Below are 18,963 nucleotides of genomic sequence, written 5' to 3' on the forward strand. Positions count from 1 at the left end.
ATACATATGTAACAAACCTGTACGTTGTGCACATGTACCCTAGAACTTAAAGATAATAAAAAAATAAATAAATAAAATAAAAAAAGAAATAAATAAATGAAGTGGACGTGATAGATGTCTACAGATATCTCCACGCAAAAACCACAGAATATACTTTTTTTTCCGTTGCCACATGGCACTTAACGCTAAAATCAACCACATAATTAGAAGTAAAGTACTCCTCAGCAAATGCAAAAGAACTGAAATCATAACAAACAGTCTCTCAGACCACAGTGCAATCAAATTAAAACTCAAAAAAGCCCACTGAAAACTACACAACTACATGGAAATTGAACAACCTGCTCCTAAATGACTCTTTGGTACATATGGAAATTAAGGCACAAATCAAGAAGTTCTTTGAAACCAATAAGAACAAAGAGACAACGTATCAGAATCTCTGGGATGCAGATAAAGCAGTGTTAAGACAGAAATTTGTAGCACTAAATGTCCTCATCAAAAAGGTAGTAAGATCTCAAAACAACACCCCAACATCACAAGTAAAAGAACTAGAGAACTAAGGGGGAACAAACTCCAGAGTTAGCAGAAAACAAGAAAAAACCAAGCTCGCAGTGCAACTGAAGGAGATAGAAAAACCCTTCGAAAAATCAACAAATCCAGGAGCTGCTTTTTTTTTTTTTTTTTGCAAAAAAACAAACAATAAAATAGATCACTAGCAAGATTAATAAGCAACAAAAGAAAGAAGATTCAAATAAACACAATCAGAAAAGATAAGGGGGATACCACCACCGATCCCACAGAAATACAAAACAAATCAGAGAATACTATAAACACATCTATACAAATAAGCTCGAAAATCTAGAAGAAATGGATAAATTCCTGGACACACACCCTCCCAAGACTGTACCAGAAAGAAGTTGAATCTCTGAATACACCAAAAACAAGCTCTGAAATTGAGGAAGTAATAAATAGCCTGTCAACGAAAAAAAAAAAGCCCAGATCTACATGGATTTACAGCTGAATTCTATGAGAAGTAAAAAGAGGAGCTGGTACCATTTCTTCTGAAACTATTCCAAAAAATTGAAAAGGAGGGAATCCTCCCTAACTCATTTTATGAGGCCAGCACTCATCCTGATACCAAAACCTGGGAGAGATACAACAAAAAAAGAAAAATTTAGGCTAATATATCTGATGAACATCGATGCAAAAATCCACAATAAAATACTGGCAAACCAAATCCAGCAGCACATAAAAAAAACTTACCCACCACAATCAAATCGGCTTCATCCCTAGGATGCAAGGCTGGTTCAACATATGCAAATCAATAAACGTAATTCATCACATAAACAGAACTAAAGACAAAAAACCCATGATTATCTCAATAGACACATAAAAGGCCTTCAATGATATTCAGCATCCCTTCATGTTAAAAACTCTCAATAAACTAGATATTGAAGGAATGTATCTCAAAATAATAAAAGCCATTTATGACAAACACACAGTCAATATCATACTGAATGGGCAAAAGCTGGAAGCATTTCCCTTGAAAACTGGCACAGGACAAGGATGCTGTCTCTCCCCACTCTTATTGAACATAGCATTGGAAGTTCTGGCCAGACCAATTAGGCAAGAGAGAGAAATAAAGCATATTAATAGGAAGAGAGGAAGTCAAAGTGTCTTTGTTTGCAGATGACATAATCCTATATCTAGAAAAACACATCATTTCAGCCCCAAAGCTTCTTAAACTGATAGACAACTTTAGCAAAGTCTCAGATACAAAATCAATGTGTAGAAATCACAAGCTTTCCTGTACAACAACAACACACAAACAAAAACCCAAATTATGAATGAACTCCCATTCACAATTGCTACAAAGAGATTAAAATACCTAGAAATACAACTAACAAGGGAAGTGAAGGACCTCTTCAGGGAGAACTACAAACTACTACTCAAGGAAATCAGAAAAACATTCCACGCTCATGGATAGGAAGAATTAGTATCATGAAAATGACTGTACTGCCCAAAACAATTTATATATTCAATGCTATTCTCATTAAACTACTATTGATATTCTTCACAAAATTAGAAAAAACTGTTTTAAAATTCATATGAACCAAAAAATAGCTCTCATAGCCAGACAATCCTAAGCAAAAAGAAAAGCTGGAGGCTTCACACTACCCGACTTCAAACTATATTACAAGGCCACAGTAACAAAAACAGCATGGTACTGGTACAAAAACAGCATGGTACTGGTACAAAAACAGGCACATAGACCAATGGAACAGAATAGAGAACTCAGAAATAAAATGGCACATCTACAACCATCTGATATTTGACAAAGCCAACAAAAACAAGCAATGGAGAAAGGATCCCCTATTTTAAAATAAAATTTAATAAATGGTGCTGGGATAACTGGCTAACCATATGCAGAAAATTAAAACTGGATCCCTTCCTTACACCTTATATAAAGCTTAACTCAAATGGATTAAAGACTTAAATGTAAAACCCAAAACTATAAAAACCCTAGAAGAAAATATAGGCAATACAATTCATGACATAGGCATGGGCAAAGACTTTATGATGAAATCGCCAAAAGCAATTGCAACAAAATCAAAAATTGACAAAAGGGATCTAATTAAACTAAAGAGCTTCTGCACAGCAAATGAAACTATCATCAGAGCCAACAGACAACCTAGAGAATAAGAGAGAATTTTTGCAATCTATCCATCTGACAAAAAGCTAATATCCAGAATCTATAAGAAGCTTAAGCAAATTTACAAGAAACAACCCCAATAAAATGTGGGCAATGGATATGAACAGACACTTCTCAAATAAAGACATACATGGAGCCAACAAACATATAAAAAATAGCTCAACATCCATGATCATTTGAAAAATGCAAATCAAAAGCATAATAAGATACCATCTCATGACAGTCAGATGGTGATTATTAAAAAATCAAGAAACAACAAATGCTGGCAAGGTTCCAGAGAAATTGGAATGCTTTTATGCTGTTGGTGGGAATGTAAGTTAGTTCAACCATTGTGGAAGACAGTGTGGTGATTCCTCAAAGATTTAGAACCAGAAATACCATTTGACCCAGCAATGCTATTACTGGGTATATATCCAAAGGAATATAAATATAAATCATTCTATTACAACAATACATGCACACATATGCTTATTGTACACTATTCACAATAGCAAAGACATGGAATCAACCAAAATGCCCATCAATGATAGATTGGATAAAGAAAATGTGGCACATATAGACCACGGAATACTATATATCCATAAAAACGAATGAGATCATGCCCTTTGCAGGGACATGGATGAAGCTGGAAGCCATTATTCTCAGAAAACTAACACAGGGACAGAAAACCAAAAACTGCATGTTCTCAGTTATAAGTGGGAGCTGAACAATGAGAACACATGGACACAGGAAGGGGAACAACACTTACTGGAGCCTGTCGGGGGGTGGGGTAGGGAGAGCATTAGGGAAAAGAGCTAATGCATACTGGGCTTTATACTTACGTGATGGGTTGACAGGTGCAGCAAACCACCATGGCACACGTTTAGTTATGTAACAAACCTGCACATCCTGTGCATGTACCCTGGAACTTAAAAAAGATAAAATAAAATAATTATAATAAAATAATAGCCATTCTAACTTGTGTGAGATGGTACTGCATTGTGATTTTGATTTACATTTCTCTGGTGATTTGTAATGATTAACAATTTTTCATATGTTTGTTGGCTGCTTGTATGTTTTCTTTTAAGAAATATCTGTTCATGTCCTATGCGCATTTTTAATGGGGTTGTTTTTTGCTTGCTGATTTGTTTAAGTTCCCCATTCATTCTGGATATTAGGCCTTTGTTGGATGCATAGTTAATGAATACATTCTTCCATTCCATAGGCTGTCTGCTTGCTTTATTAGTATTTTCTTTTGCTGTATAGAAGCTTTTGAGTTTAATTAGGTCTCACTTCTTTATTTTTGCTTTTGTTCCAATTGCTTTTAGGGACTTAACCAAAAATTCTTTGCCAACCTGATGTCAAAAGGAGTATTTCCTAGGTTGTGTTTCAGAATTTTTATAGCTTGTGGTCTTATATTTAAATGTTTCATATATTTTGAGTTAATTTTGATATTTGGTGAAAGGTAGGATTCCAGCTTCAATTTTCTGCATATGGCTAGCCAGTCATTCCAGCACCGTTTATTGAATAGGCAGTCCATTTCCCATTGCTTGTTTTGATTGGCTTTGTCAAAGATGAGATGGTTGTAGGTGTGCAGCTTTATTTCTGAGTTCTCTACTTTGTTCCATTAGTCTATGTGTCTGTTTTTTTGTTTTGTTTTGTTTTGTTTGTTTTTTGAGACGGAGTCTTGCCCTGTCACCAGACTGGAGTGCAGTGGTGTGATCTCAGCTCACAGCACCCTCCACCTCCCAGGTTCAAGCAATTCTCCTACCTCAGCCTCTCGAGTAGCTGGGACTACAGGCGTGCACCACCACTCCCAGCTAATTTTTGTATTTTTAGTAGAGACAGGGTTTCACCATGTTGGCCAGGATGGTCTCGATCTCTTGACCTTGTGATCTGCCCACCTCGGCCTCCCAAAGTGCTGGGATTACATGCATGAGCCACGACACCTGGCCCCTATGTGTCTGTTTTTGTGCCTGTACTATGCTGTCTGGGTTACTGTGGCTTTGTAGGATAGTTTGAAGTTCAGTGGTATGATGCCTCTGGCTTTATTCTTCTTGCTTAGGATTGCTTTGCCTAAAGTAAATTTATTTCTGAAAAGTAATTATAACTGGAAGAGCTCACCATGTCTCTGTCTGAATTTTATAAATCTTGTTTACCAAAATATAACACCTATAGGGGATTTGAATGTTCTTATCACTATGAAGAAGCTTAAGTATTTTCATAAGTGGAATAATGTTTGTATCCATGAAACAATTTTTTATGTCCATGGAATAATAAATGTTTATATCTATAAGCAATATATCATTTGTCAGGTGTGGCAGCCCATGCCTGTAGTCCCAGCTACTTGGGCGGGTGGGGTGGGAGGATCACTTGAGCCCAGGAGTTTGAGTTCAGCCTCAGCAACAGAGCAACACCCTATCCCTAAATAAATAGACAAATAATCTACTTGACTTAATAAACAATATTTTTGAAATACAGACCTCATAGTCCATACTCTTTGATAACACATAAAATTGCAATGAATTATTAAAATATGACCCAAAAAGTTCAACTTCAAAAAATCATTCTCCTATTAAACCTTGTTTAATGAGAACAAAATAAAATTATAACAATTAGAAAGTTACTAAAAACGTACAGTTTGAAGAAAAAGCTGTAAGATTTAGAGTAGTACTCAAAATAGAACACAAACTTTAAATGTTTTCTTTATTCAAATAAAAGACAAAGATAATAGCTATATTAGTCTGTTTTCATGCTGCTGATAAAGACTTACTCAAGACTGGGAAGAAAAAGAAGTTTAATTGGACTTAAAGGTCCACATGGCTGGGGAGGCCTCAGAATCATGGCAGAGGGTGAAAGGCATTTCTTACATGGTGGCAGCAAGAGAAAATGAGGAAGAATCAAAAGCAGAAACCCCTGATAAACCCATCAGATCTTGTTAGACGTATTCACTATCACAAGAATAGCATGGGAAAACCGGCACCCATGATTCAATTACTTCCCCCAGTTCCCTCCCACAACATATGGGAATTCTGGGAGATACAATTCTAGTTGAGATTTGGGTGGGGACACAGTCAAACTACATCAATAGCTAACATCTACCACATATTTACTGTGTTAGGTATTGATCTAAGAACTTATAAAAATTATTAATTTATCACAAACTTGAAGTAAATACTATTATTATTCCCATTGTACAGATAAAGAAATTGAAGCAGAGATAAGTTGAAAAACCTATCCACTATTACAGTTATCAAATGGTAAAACCAGCATTCAAATTCAGGTGGTCCTGCTCTGGAGTCCACATTCATAAATATTATCCTGCAGTAAATATTAATCTTGAGAACTAGGTGATATGGTTTGGCTGTGTCCCACTCAAATTTCATCTTGAATTGTAGTTCCCATAATCCCCACATATCATGGGAATAACCTGATGGGAGGAAACTGAATCATAGGGCAGTTATTTCTATGCTGTCCTCATAATAGTGAGTTCTCACTATATCTGATGGTTTTATAAGGGGCTTTCCCCCCTCCCTTTGCTCTGCACTTCTCTTTCCAGCCATTATGAGAGGAAGGACATGTTTGCTTCCCCTTCTGCCATGATTGTAAGTTTCCTGAGGCCTCCTGAGCCATGCTGAACTGTGAATTAATTAAACCTTTTTTCCTTATATATTACCCAGTCTCTGGTATGTCTTTATTAGCAGCATGAGAATGGACTAATATAGCAAAATGCTACTGCAGAGAGTGGGGCATTGCTGTAAAGATACAGGAAATGTGGAAGCAGCTTTGGAACTGGATAAAAAGCAGAGGCTGGAACAGTTTGGAAGGTTCAGAAGACAGAAAAATGTGGAAAAGCTTGGAACTTCCTAGAGACTTGGAGGGCTCTGAAGACAGGAAGATGTTGGAAAGTTTAGAACTTCCTAGAGACTTGTTGAACGAGTTTGACCAAAATGGTGATAGCGATACAAACAATGAAGTCCAGTCTGAGGTGGTCTCAGATGGAGATGAAGAACTTATTGGGAACTGGAGTAAATGTCACTCTTGCTACGTTTTAGCAAAGAGACTGGCAGCATTTTATCCCTGCCCTAGAGATCTGTGGAACTTTGAACTTGAGAGAGATAATTTAGGGTATCTGGCAGAAGACATTCCTAAGTAGCATAGCACTCAAGAGGAAGCAGAGCAAAAAAGATGCAGCCTGATAATGTGATAGAAAAGAAAACCCCATTTTCTGGGGAGAAATTCAAGCTGACTTCAGAAATTTGCGCAAGTAATGAGGAGCCAAATGTTAATCATCAAGAAAATGGGGAAAATATTCTCCAGAGCATGTTAGAGACCTTCATGGCAGCCCCTCCCATCAAAGGCCTGGAGACTTAGGAGGGAACAATGGTTTCCTGGGCCAGGCCCAGGGCCATCCTGCTCTACGCAGCATCAGGACATGGTGCCCTGCCTCCCAGCTGCTTAAGCTCTAACCATGGCTAAAAAGGGCCAATGTACAGCTCAGGCCATTGCTTCAAAGGGTGCAAGCCTCAAGCCTTACATGTGGTGTTGGACCTGTAGGTGCATAAAAGTAAAAAATTGAGTTTTGAGAGAATGTCCAGCTAGATTTCAGAGGATGTATGGATGTCCACTCAGAAGTTTGCTGCAGGGGTGGAGCCCTCCTGGGGAACCTCTGCGAGGGCAGTGCAGAAGGGAAATGTGGGGTTGCAGCCCCAACACAGTCTTCAGTGGGGTACTGGCTAGTGGAGCTATGAGAAGATGGCTGCTGTCCTCCAGACCTGAGAATGACAGACCCACCCACACATTGCACTGTGCATCTGGAAAAGCCACAGATACTCAATACCAGCCCATGAAAGCAGCCTTGGGGTGGGGCGGGGCTATACCCTGCAAAGTCACAGGGTGGAGCTGCCCATTGCTGTGGGAGCCCACCCATTAGTGTGCCCTGGATATGAGACATGGAGTCAAAGGAGATCATTTGGAACTTTAAGGTTTAATGACTGCCCTATTTGATTTTGAACTTGCATGCGGCCTGTAGTCCCTTTGTTTTGGCCAACTTCTCCCATTTCGAGTGGGTGTATTTACCCAATGCCTGTACCCCCATTGTATCCAGGATGTAACTAACTTGCTTTTTATTTTACAGGTTCATAGGCAGAAGGAACTTGATTATTTCAGATGAGACTTTGGACTTGGACTTTTGATTTAATGCTGGGATGAGTTAAGATTTTGGGGGAGCTGCTGGAAGGGTATGATTGTGTTTTTGTTGTGAGAACATGAGATTTCGGAGAGGCAGGGGTGAAATGACATGGTATGGCTGTGTTCCCACCCAAATTGCATCTTGAATTATAGTTACTGTAATCCCCACATGTCGTGGGAGGGGCCTGGTGGGAGGCAATTGAATCATGGGGGTGGTCACCTTCATGCAGTTCTCATGATAGTGAATGACTTCTGATAAGATCTGATGGTTTTATAAGGAGCTTCCCCACCTATCCATTCGTTCTCCTTCCTACCATCATGCAAAGAAGGAAGTATTTGCTTCCCCTTCTGCCATGATTGTAAGTTTCCTGAGGCCTCCCTAGCCATGTGGAACTGTGAGTCAATTAAACCTCTTATCCAGTCTCAGGTATGTCTTTATTAGCAGCATCAGAATGGACTAATATGCCAGGGGAAGGAAGGTGGAGGTGAATTAGAAACAGAACAAAATAATTTAGGGGAAGGTAAATAATAAATTTCAAAACTGAAATTCATAAATGAGAAAAAAATAATAGAAAAGCTCAGCAAAACAAAGGTAGTTTTTTTGGCAAGTTTAATGAAATAAATAAACTGTTATAAGCCTGATACACAACCAGATTTTACAAGATCCTACCTGCTCGTCAATTAATTATATTTCTAGGCATTAATGCTAACTGGAAACTGGACAATCCTGGCAGATGTGTGGTCTGTCAGGAGTCTCCATAATTAAAAATTTTGGAAATAATCTAAATACATGTCTAGTGGTTGGGGATGATTAAAATAGTGATGTCATAGCCATACAATGAAACACGTGACATATATCTACAATTATTACAAGGGGAAAATATCCACACATTTTTTGGTAAGTTGACAGGGTACCAATGTCTTGCAAAATATGATTATTTCAGGACCGGGTGCCATGTCTCATGCCTGTAATCCAAGCACTTTGGGAGGCCAAGGGAGGTAGATCACCTGAGGTCAAGAGTTTGAGACCAGCCTGGCCAACATGGTGAAACCCCCGTCTCTACTAAAGCTACAAAAATTAGCCAGGTTGGTGGGTGCCTATAACCCCAGCTACTTGGGAGGCTGAGGCAGGAGACTTGCTTGAACTGGGGAGGCTGAGGTTACAGTGAGCCAAGATCGCGCCACTGCACTCCAGCCTGGGTGACAAGGGCGAGATTCTGTCTCAAAATAATAATAATATGGCCAGGCATGGTGGCTCACTGCCTGTAATCCCAGCACTTTGGGAGGCCAAGGTGGGCAGATCACTAGGTCAGGAGAATGAGACCATCCTGTCTAACACTGTGAAACCCTGTCTCTACTAAAAATACAAAAAATTAGCCGGATGTGGTGGCATGTACCTGTAGTCCCAGCTACTAGGGAGGCTGAGGCAGAAAAATCGCTTGAACCCGGGAAGTGGAGGTTGCAGTGAGCTGAGATCATGCCACTACACTCCAACCTGGGTGACAGAGCAAGACTCCATCTCAAAAAATAATAACAATAAATAATAATAATAATAAATACGGTTATTTCATAAATGCTATATACTACAGGAAAATATTTAAAAGTATTTAGATAATATAATTTAGTAATCATTTTTGCTATCTTCTTTTTAATTCATTTTAGGATTTGAAATACCTTTGAGTGTTAATATTACTTTTACAATACAAAAAAAAACACTTTTTATTTGTGAAATAGAAAATAAGATGAAATCTTGTGCTCACAAATGGGCACAGGGGTCCCAATGTTGAAAGTTATATACTCATCACTCAGTCTCAGGAAACATAAAGAAAAAGCAAAATTTGGATTAAAAATCATTGGATGAGACATTAGGCATAACTTTTTGCTTAATAGCTATTTTAGTTCATTATCTGATTATAACAAATGCAAAACGAAGACAGATGCGTGGTTCTTTGCAGAATAACAATTAGGAGCTTTCCAATAATTCAGCTTGGCCTACCAAGCAGAGCTCAGGAAGTAATTTAACTTTTGATGCACTCAGGACTTTCTCCATGAGATAAGTGTTACCATTTTTAAATATTTTATATTAATATATAGGCATATTTTGTAAAAATAAAATTTTTGTTTGATTATATTTTGAACCAATTTATGCTTTCAAGAAGATGCATTGTCAAGATATTCTGATGAGTTTGCATTCATAGAAACAGTTGACTGATGGACAAAGCTAATTAGAATTTACTTATCTCCTATATACGTTAACTGCATTTCTGCAGTCATTGTGAAGGTAAGAGGCATGGTTTTTGCTTTCCTAATGCCAGGATATCCTTGATTCAAAATGGCCCCTACCTATTTGAAAGTGTATTCTTAAAACATTTCACTGGCCCCTACCTATTTGAAAGTGTATTCTTAAAACATTTCACTGGCCCCTACCTATTTGAAAGTGTACTCTTAAAACATTTCACACTTATCAAATAATATTTAAACTATTTTGACCTATTCTTACTAAATGTGACAACCAAAAAATCTCTCTAAAAGAATGTAGCAATAATCATAAGATAAAAATCTGGTTATCGTTTTAATGTCAATCCAATTTAAATGTATTGAGGGCCTACAAAATACCTACCTATGCTTGTTCTAAGTGTTGAGAATACAAAAGGGAATAAAATACAGTACCTTTCCCTCAAACACCCTAATGGAAACATGAGAAGAACGATAATGTGATAATTATTATAACAAGAAGTTATAATAATTTTTGTAGAAATGTATTTCTAATATAAAACTCAAAGAGAAGTTATTTATTAAGTAAATATATTTAAGCACCTACTATGATTTAGGTCATATTATTTAAGGATCTACTATGACTGAAGTACTGCCAAACAAATAATATAATGCATCTGCTGTCAAAGAAAACCAGTTAGCTTGGCATAGAGTGCAAGTTCAGATTCAGTAGTTGGCTTCTATCAGGCTTGGTGTCCAATAATTTTCAGTGGTGATTTACCTCTTGTAGTCAAATGCTCAGGTTAATGGTTATATCTCACAAATAATTTTATTTTATAAACCCAGAAAATGGCATCTGTCTTTAATATATTTTAAGTAATTCATAAATACATTTTTTAAAAACAAAGAAAAAAATCCATCTTCTTGGTTTTATAAAAATACTTTCTACTCTATATCATATAAGGATTGGTGGAAGTATTTGGAAAATAAGTATAATGTAGTATTCATTAATGTGGGCAGAATGACCTTTCCCCAAGATATCCATTATCTGTGAAAACCTTGTTATATGACAAAGGGGAATCAAGGTGACCAATAGAGAAATTACCCTTGATCATTCAAATGGGCTAATGTTATCACAGAAGTCCTTAAAAGTAGAAGAAAGAGGCAGAATGTATGTAGGAAAAGGAAATGTGAGGACTATAAGAAAGAAGGGAAGGAAGGAAGGAAGGATGTGAGAGAGGAGGACAGGGTGAGTTAGCGTAGATTATAAAAGCTTTTGTTTTAGAATATCCCCATCTTCCACGAAAGATTTATTAAGAAATCATTTTCAATTCCAGCAGAGTACCTGAAGTATGGCCAGTAAAATGATATATTTGGGAAGCTACCCCTCCACCAATCCATTTGGATGAATAATGGCTACAGCAACAGAAAGGCAAAGGATACATGGAGTTGTATAAAGGGGATTCTAAATGTAGAAGAAAATGGAAAGAAAATGTAAGTTTTAAAGTCACTTTTACAAAATAAGAGTACTCCTTCTTTATTTATCCTATTAGGCCAGTTGCTAGGGTTTAGACATGTGTTTTAAGTCAAATTTTCGTCCCAGTTTTATTTATAGCAATACATTCTAAGCTAAGTAAGGTAAAATATTTAGACAGAAGACTGCTTTCTATTTCTCATATTTTTCCTAAACTTAGTTTATATTCTGCATTCCAACTTTTATTGTTTTCTCCTTTTTAAGCACTTTTTGAAGCTGTGCTCTCTTGCTCTGACTTTATATCATTTTTAGCCATGCTTAGGGATTGATATCAGCAGTTAAAAATACATCTCATGAATGTCAGAAACATGAGAGTTAGGTTAAAAAAAAATCAGCCTGTTGAAGTCGTTGGCATGTATTTGCCAAAATTTGAATATTACCAGAGAGCAAAGTTTTCTGAACTTTAAGCCTATTGATATTTAGTTACGTCTAACATATTCCCAATTGCTTTGTGATATTATTTGTAAAGCATTTGTAAGGTCATTAAAAAAAAATCTCAGTCATAAAAGCACTTTTTGGACTTACATGAAAAAGTTTTTAGGGAAGGAAAACTTTGCAAAATAACACTACCAAGAAATACAAAAGAATATTTTATATATTGCAATACATTCAAATATTGTACTTGATGTCTTTCTTATATATATGTAAATAATTTTAAATTAAAGCAAATGGAATATGGAACATTATGAAATGATTATTTTGAAATGATGGTCATGTGTACATTTCTAAGGAAATCTTTATTTTACTTTTACTACCTTATTTGATTGTTGCATATATTGTTCAAAAATAACTGAATTCACAATGATTTATTCTATAAAATTGTTTAGAATCTGATTATAATAATTAAGTGGCATTTAATTAAAACACTCCTTCTAAGTGGGTTTTTGCTGCTTCACATTAACTGGCTCATTTAGATTATCACATATTGTTTCCATTCATGAGATCATGCATAATGGGAGTAGTCTTGGCTTCTGAATTTTAATAAGTTCTGTACAGCTGTTCACTGAGCACTAAGTAGCTGATGAACAAACGTTAGCTAAAGTGGTTTATGAATCAAATACTGAACTACATTTTTGAATTACTCTTTTCTAAATTTTTATCAACTCTAAGCACTAAAGTTAACTGCTTATATTCAACAGTGGTTCAGCTTAAACATATTTAAATTAAAATCTCTTTGAAGACTTGATAATTAATTTTTCATTTCATGAACTTTTTTTCCATTAAATCACTTTCCATATAACCTGAAACTATCCAAATATTCAGTGCATTGTTATTCCAATAAGATAAATGTTTCACAATCTTACTATTTCTTTTCTTTCTAGTTTTATTATTTACTTATTTATTTATTTTTTATTATTATACTTTAAGTTTTAAGGTACATGTGCACAACGTCAAAAGAAGACGTTTATGCAGCCAAAAGACACATGAAAAAATGTTCATCATCACTAGCCACCAGATAAATGCAAATCAAAACCACAATGAGATACCATCTCACACCAGTTAGAATGGCGATCATCAAAAAGTCAGGAAACAACAGGTGCTGGAGAGGATGTGGAGAAATAGGAACACTTTTACACTGTTGGTGGGACTGTAAACTAGTTCAACCATTGTGGAAGTCAGTGTGGCGACTCCTCAGGGATCTAGAACTAGAAATTCCATTTCACCCAGCCATCCCATTACTGGGTATATACCCAAAGGACTATAAATCATGCTGCTATAAAGACACATGCACACGTATGTTTATTGCAGCACTATTCACAATAGCAAAGACTTGGAACTATTTCTATAATATCATCTATCTCTAAAGTTAGAAAACAATATAGATACACTTTTGACAAATCTGCTACTGATTTCTCTATTATTGTGTATATTAAATATGCAAATAGGTTAAAAACAATAAAATATCTGCTCTATTATTTAGATGACAGAAAAAAATCTCCTCCCCTCCCTTCCACTCCTCTCCTCTCCTCTTCCCTCCCCTCTCCTCTCCTCTCCTCTTTTTTTGAGATGGATTCTTGCTTTGTCACACAGGCTGGAGTGCAATGGCATGATCTAGGTTCACTGCAACTTCTGCCTCCCAGGTTCAAGTGATTCTTCTGCCTTAGCCTCCCGAGTAGCTGGGATTACAGGCGCTGGCCACCTCGCCCCCCTAAATTTTGTATTTTTAGTAGAGACAGGGTTTCACCAGGTTGGCCAGGCTGGTCTCGAATTCCTGGCCACATCTTACTCTTAATCAAACATCACTTTCTGCATGACATTTGTAACTGTTGACCAAATATCACTTATCTTTCTTTGTTTAGATTTTGTCCCAAAATGTAGAATTCCTGCAAGCTAGTCTGTCTGGACTCTGTATGTTCCATAACACCAAATTAATCAGTCTATACCTCAATTTTACACCTTAACACAGATGAAAGAGAGGACCAATTAAGTGAAGACCCACCAATGACATCAGAAAGAGAAGCAGATAACAAATAGCCTATCATTTTCTCAATGCCTAGAATAGAAGATAATTCATCTGCCCATCAAAGCCTTCTTTGGCATAGAGTTAAGAAAAAAAGGAACGGGAAATAGAGAATAATAGCCAGGGCTTCACTAATGGCAAAGTAAAGAAAGAAAAAGAGAGAGAAGGACAATATGATATTATTTTATAGGGTCAAAATCATGTTTGTAAGCACTCTGACAGCCTCATGGGATCATCTAAAAATAAGGCCATACGCAAATATTCTAGACCTACTAACCAGGAATAGTAGCCTCACCCATGATGTGCTACTATTGCAGAATATGATTAATATAAAGCAACATTGACTTCTCTCTCCATAGGCAGTAGATGTGGAAAATTTGGTTACAGGTTTTCCTTATCTTAGAGCCCATTATTTTATGTATTTTATTTTCCCTTTCTGTATTAAATACAGCTTTACTCACTTTTAAAACCCGCGTTGAACTAAAGACACCTCGATGTCAACTTATAACTTGGCTACCTGAGAAAATACTAATAAAGAAGAGTAAATATTCATTTTTATTAATAAAAATCTCCAGTACTTAAACAATAAATTAGAATTTTAATGCTTGTGCTTTTCCTGTAGTAGAAATGTGTATATATTTAGAGTTCAATATAAATCTATGTCAGTACATTCTAATTCACCAAATTTGGCCTAGAAGCGAAAGGAATAGTATATTTCTTTTCACTTAAGTTAGCAACTTCAGAAAAATTCTAAACAACAAAGTTTGAAAAATGTTTTCATCAATGTACACTTTTATACAAACACATGTTCAAACATACATACACTAAATAACTCAGACATAAGTTAGCAAACTAGAGTTTTTACTAAGTCATAATAATTTAAAAATAGATTCTTATTCTATTACCTTATCTATAAACAAATCAATTAGAATGTGTGTATGTGATGGATAAATAAATGTACAGGCCAAAAATGTCTCTGAGACTAGAGATTTGGCCTGACAATTGGAAGAAACAGAGTTTTTGTTTATTAAAATTTATAATCATGCAAAAGAAACAAATTTGAGCAAATTTGGTTGTCATGGTGGTTGCCAGATATGAGGAATCAGGAATTCAGTTCATATAAGATATTTCCTTTGCACATTCAAATGGAGATATGGAAGACGTTTTAATATAGATCTGAAATTCAGAGAAAAGGTCCAAATTGGTAGTATACGTTTTAGATTCCACCTATGCCAGAGTGCAGTGGCATGATCTCGGCTCACCATAACCTCCATCTGCCGGGTTCAAGCGATTCTCCTGTCTCAGCCTCCTCAGTAGCTGGGACTGCAGGCACACCACTACACCTGGCTAATTTTTTGTAAATTTTTAGTAGAGACGGGGTTTCACCATGTTGGCCAGGCTGGTCTCAGACTCCTGACCTCAGGTGATCCACCCATTTCAGCCTCCCAAAATGCTGGGATTACAGGTGTAAGCCACTGTGCCCAGCTGCATTCTGACCTTTTAAAACTAAAGAAGAGGAAAAAGAAGGATTTAAGGAGATTGCCATGGATTGCTCTTTTGTTGGAAGGAAAACATAACCCTGTGGCAGGATTATATCTCAAAGTATTAAAGTGTTTTTTGTATACATTCTTTCTCTTCAGCTCTCTCACTTTTATTCCAAGGGACAATTCATGTTCCCAACTCAGACTGAAGTAAAAAATGGTAAAAATAGTTTACAATGAGAGACAAAGATTCTATCTATAGATGTATAATTGTAAGGTTTAATTTTCATCTTTGTAAAACTAGGTAAGACAGTACCTGGGAAGTAAAAGAAAGAGAGCCTTTTCTCACAGAATGCTCAAAAACAAAGTGAAAGAGATAGTCAGAATAGTTATTGAGGACTCTGAAAGGCCTGGCCTGTCCCTTCCTACTTCAATATCACTGAATGCGGGGGTTGGGTCAAGATGGCAGACTAGAAGAAAGCTCATGTGTGCTGCTCTCAGGGAGAGGAAACAAAAAGGCTAGTGAACACTGACTGTGAATGCCAATCATCTGAGAAACAAGGTCAGGATAAATCAAAGCAGGAGGGAGACACCGAGAGTACAGAGGAGTGAAGTTGGGCACCAGCCTGACTGTGATCAGCGCAGTGCCAGGAGAATGTCTCCAACCTGGGAAAGGGTAAGTGACTAAGAGCCCCCTGGGTGATTCATACTCTAAACAGGTACCTGTACAAGACTGGAAATGGGAGAATACCCCTGTCCCTCCCATACCTCCAACCCCACTTCTAGAATGAGGCAGAGAGCCCCTCAAACATTTTGCAGAGGCAAATCCCCTCAAGTCCAAGGTGACTTCTATAAGTCTTGGCTCCTGGAGCAGACCAACACCAGCACCATACCCCCAACAGAGTCTGCAGTTGCAGTGCCTGGGGGCAGTAAGATTGTCCCCTCCCTGGAAAAGGCTCAGTGTGGCTTCTGGTCCAGCAGGACAACTTCTCTCTGAACTCAGCCAGTGGCCACAGCCTCCTGTTGTCTGGGGAAGGAAAGCACCCAAACAGCAGGATGGGTGACCCCACCCACCCCCACCACTAGTAACCATTGAGCTTCCTGTCATTCTGGGAAGCATCCAGATGGCAGAGCAGACAACTCAACCTAACCCTACCACTGGTAGCTTCCAGCCAAATGAGCCAATTTTGCCTGAATTTGCAAAGGGTGCTGTATTAGTCAGGGTTCTCTAAAGGGACAGAACTACCGGGATACATGAATATATGAAGGGGAGTTTATTAGGAGAATTGATTCACACAATCACAAGGTGAAGTCCCACAATAGGCCATCTGCAAACTGAGGAGCCAGGAAGCCAGTCCAAGTTCCAAAACCTCAAAAGTAGAAAAGCGGATAGTGTAGCCTTCACTCTGCAGCCAAAGGCCTGAAAGTCCCTGGTGAATCACTGGTATAAGTCCAAGAGTCCAAAAGCTGAAGTACTTGGAGTATGATGTTTAAGGGCAGAAAGCATCCAGCATGGGAGAAATGTGGAGGCCGGAAGACTCAAACAGTCTAGTCTTTCCACATTCCTCTGCCTGCTTTTATCCTAGCCACCCTGGCAGCTGATTAGATGGTGCCCATCCAGATTGAGGGTGGGTCTGCCTTTCCCCATCTACGGACTCAAATGTTCATTTCCTTTGGCAACACTTTCATATACATACTCAGGAACAATATCCAATCAAGTTGACACTCAAAATTAACCATCACAGGTATAGCCTCCTGTTGCCCTGGAAACACATAGATGGCAGGGTGGGCTACTCTACCTCTCCTTGCTACCTGTAGCCAAATGGTCCACACCTGCAAGATCTTCAAACCTGGTGGTCTCACTTCTGCTGGAACTCTGTGAGCAGGCACAACTCTGTTTTCTCCTGGGAAGGACTGGGAGAGCAGATTCGGGCTGACACAGTAAGAATACAGCCTGGCTGCCAACTGTGGTCCCTGCATGAAGAAGCCCCATGCACCAGAACACCCAACCAAAGAGGGACTCCTTCAAGACCCAGAAGCAGAATAGAATTGAAGCCAGTCAACTGAACCTACCTTAAACCACAATCAAACCCACAAGGGCATCTAAGAAGATAAAAGCAAAAACAAACAAACAAACAAACAAAAAACACCTATTCAAAAACAGCAATTTGAAAGACTGAAGGAACATCAGCCCATACAGAAAAGAAAGAACCAGCACAAGAACTCTGGCAACTAAAAAAGCCAGAGTGTCTTCTGACCTCTGGAAGATCATATTAGTTCTCTAGCAATGGTTCTAAACCAGGCTAAAATGGCTGAAATGTCAGAAATAGAATTCAGACTATGAATAAGAATGAAGATCATCAACCATCAGGAGAAACTCAAAATCCAATCCAAGGAATCTAAGGAATACAATGAAATGATAAAGGAGATAAGAAACAAAAGGGCCATTTTAAGAAAGTACCAAACTGATCCGATAGAGGTGAGAAACTCACTTCAAGAATTTCATAATTCAATCAGAATTATTACCAGTTGAATCGACCAAACTGAGGAAGGAATCTCAAAGCTTGAAGACCAGTTCTCCAAACTGACTCAGACAAAAATAAAGAAAAAAACAATAAAGAAGAATGAAAAAACTCTGAGAAATATGAGATTACATAAAGAGATCAAATCTGTGATTTACTGACATCCCTGAAAGAAGAGAGAAAGCATGCAAGTTGGAAGACATATTTGAGGTTACCATCCATGAAAATTTCCCCAACCTCACTATAGAGGCAAACATTCGAATTTAGGAAATGCAGGGAACCCCTGCAAGATACTATACAAGATAACCATCCCCAAGACACACAGTTATCAGATTCTTCTAGGTTGAAATGAAAGTAAAAGTGTAAGTGAAAGAAAAAGGCAGCTAGAGAGAAGAGGCAGGTCACCTACAAAGGGAACCTCAACAGGGTAACAGTGGATCTTTCAGGAGAAACTTTATAAACAGAAGAAATTGAGGACATATATTCAGCATTCTTAAAGCAAAGAAATTCCAACCAAGAGTATCATATCCAGCCAAACCATGCTTCATAAATGAAGGAGAAATAAGATCCTTTTCAGATAAGCAAATGCTAAGGGAATTTGTTAATACCACCCAAGAGGTCCTTAAGGGAGTGCTAAATATGGAAAGGAAAGACCATTACTGGCCACCACAAAAACAGACTTAAGTACATAAGCCATTGACAGTATAAAGAAACCACAAAATCAAATCTGCATAATAACCAGCTAACAACATGTTGACAGGATCAAATCTACACAAATCAATATTAACCTTGAATGTAAACAGGCTAAATGCTCCAATTTAAAGGCACAGTATAGCAAGTTGGATAAAGAAGGAAGACCCAACTGTATGCTG

Source organism: Pongo pygmaeus, chromosome 1 (genome assembly GCF_028885625.2).
Source record: "Pongo pygmaeus isolate AG05252 chromosome 1, NHGRI_mPonPyg2-v2.0_pri, whole genome shotgun sequence".
Lineage (NCBI taxonomy): Eukaryota > Metazoa > Chordata > Mammalia > Primates > Hominidae > Pongo > Pongo pygmaeus.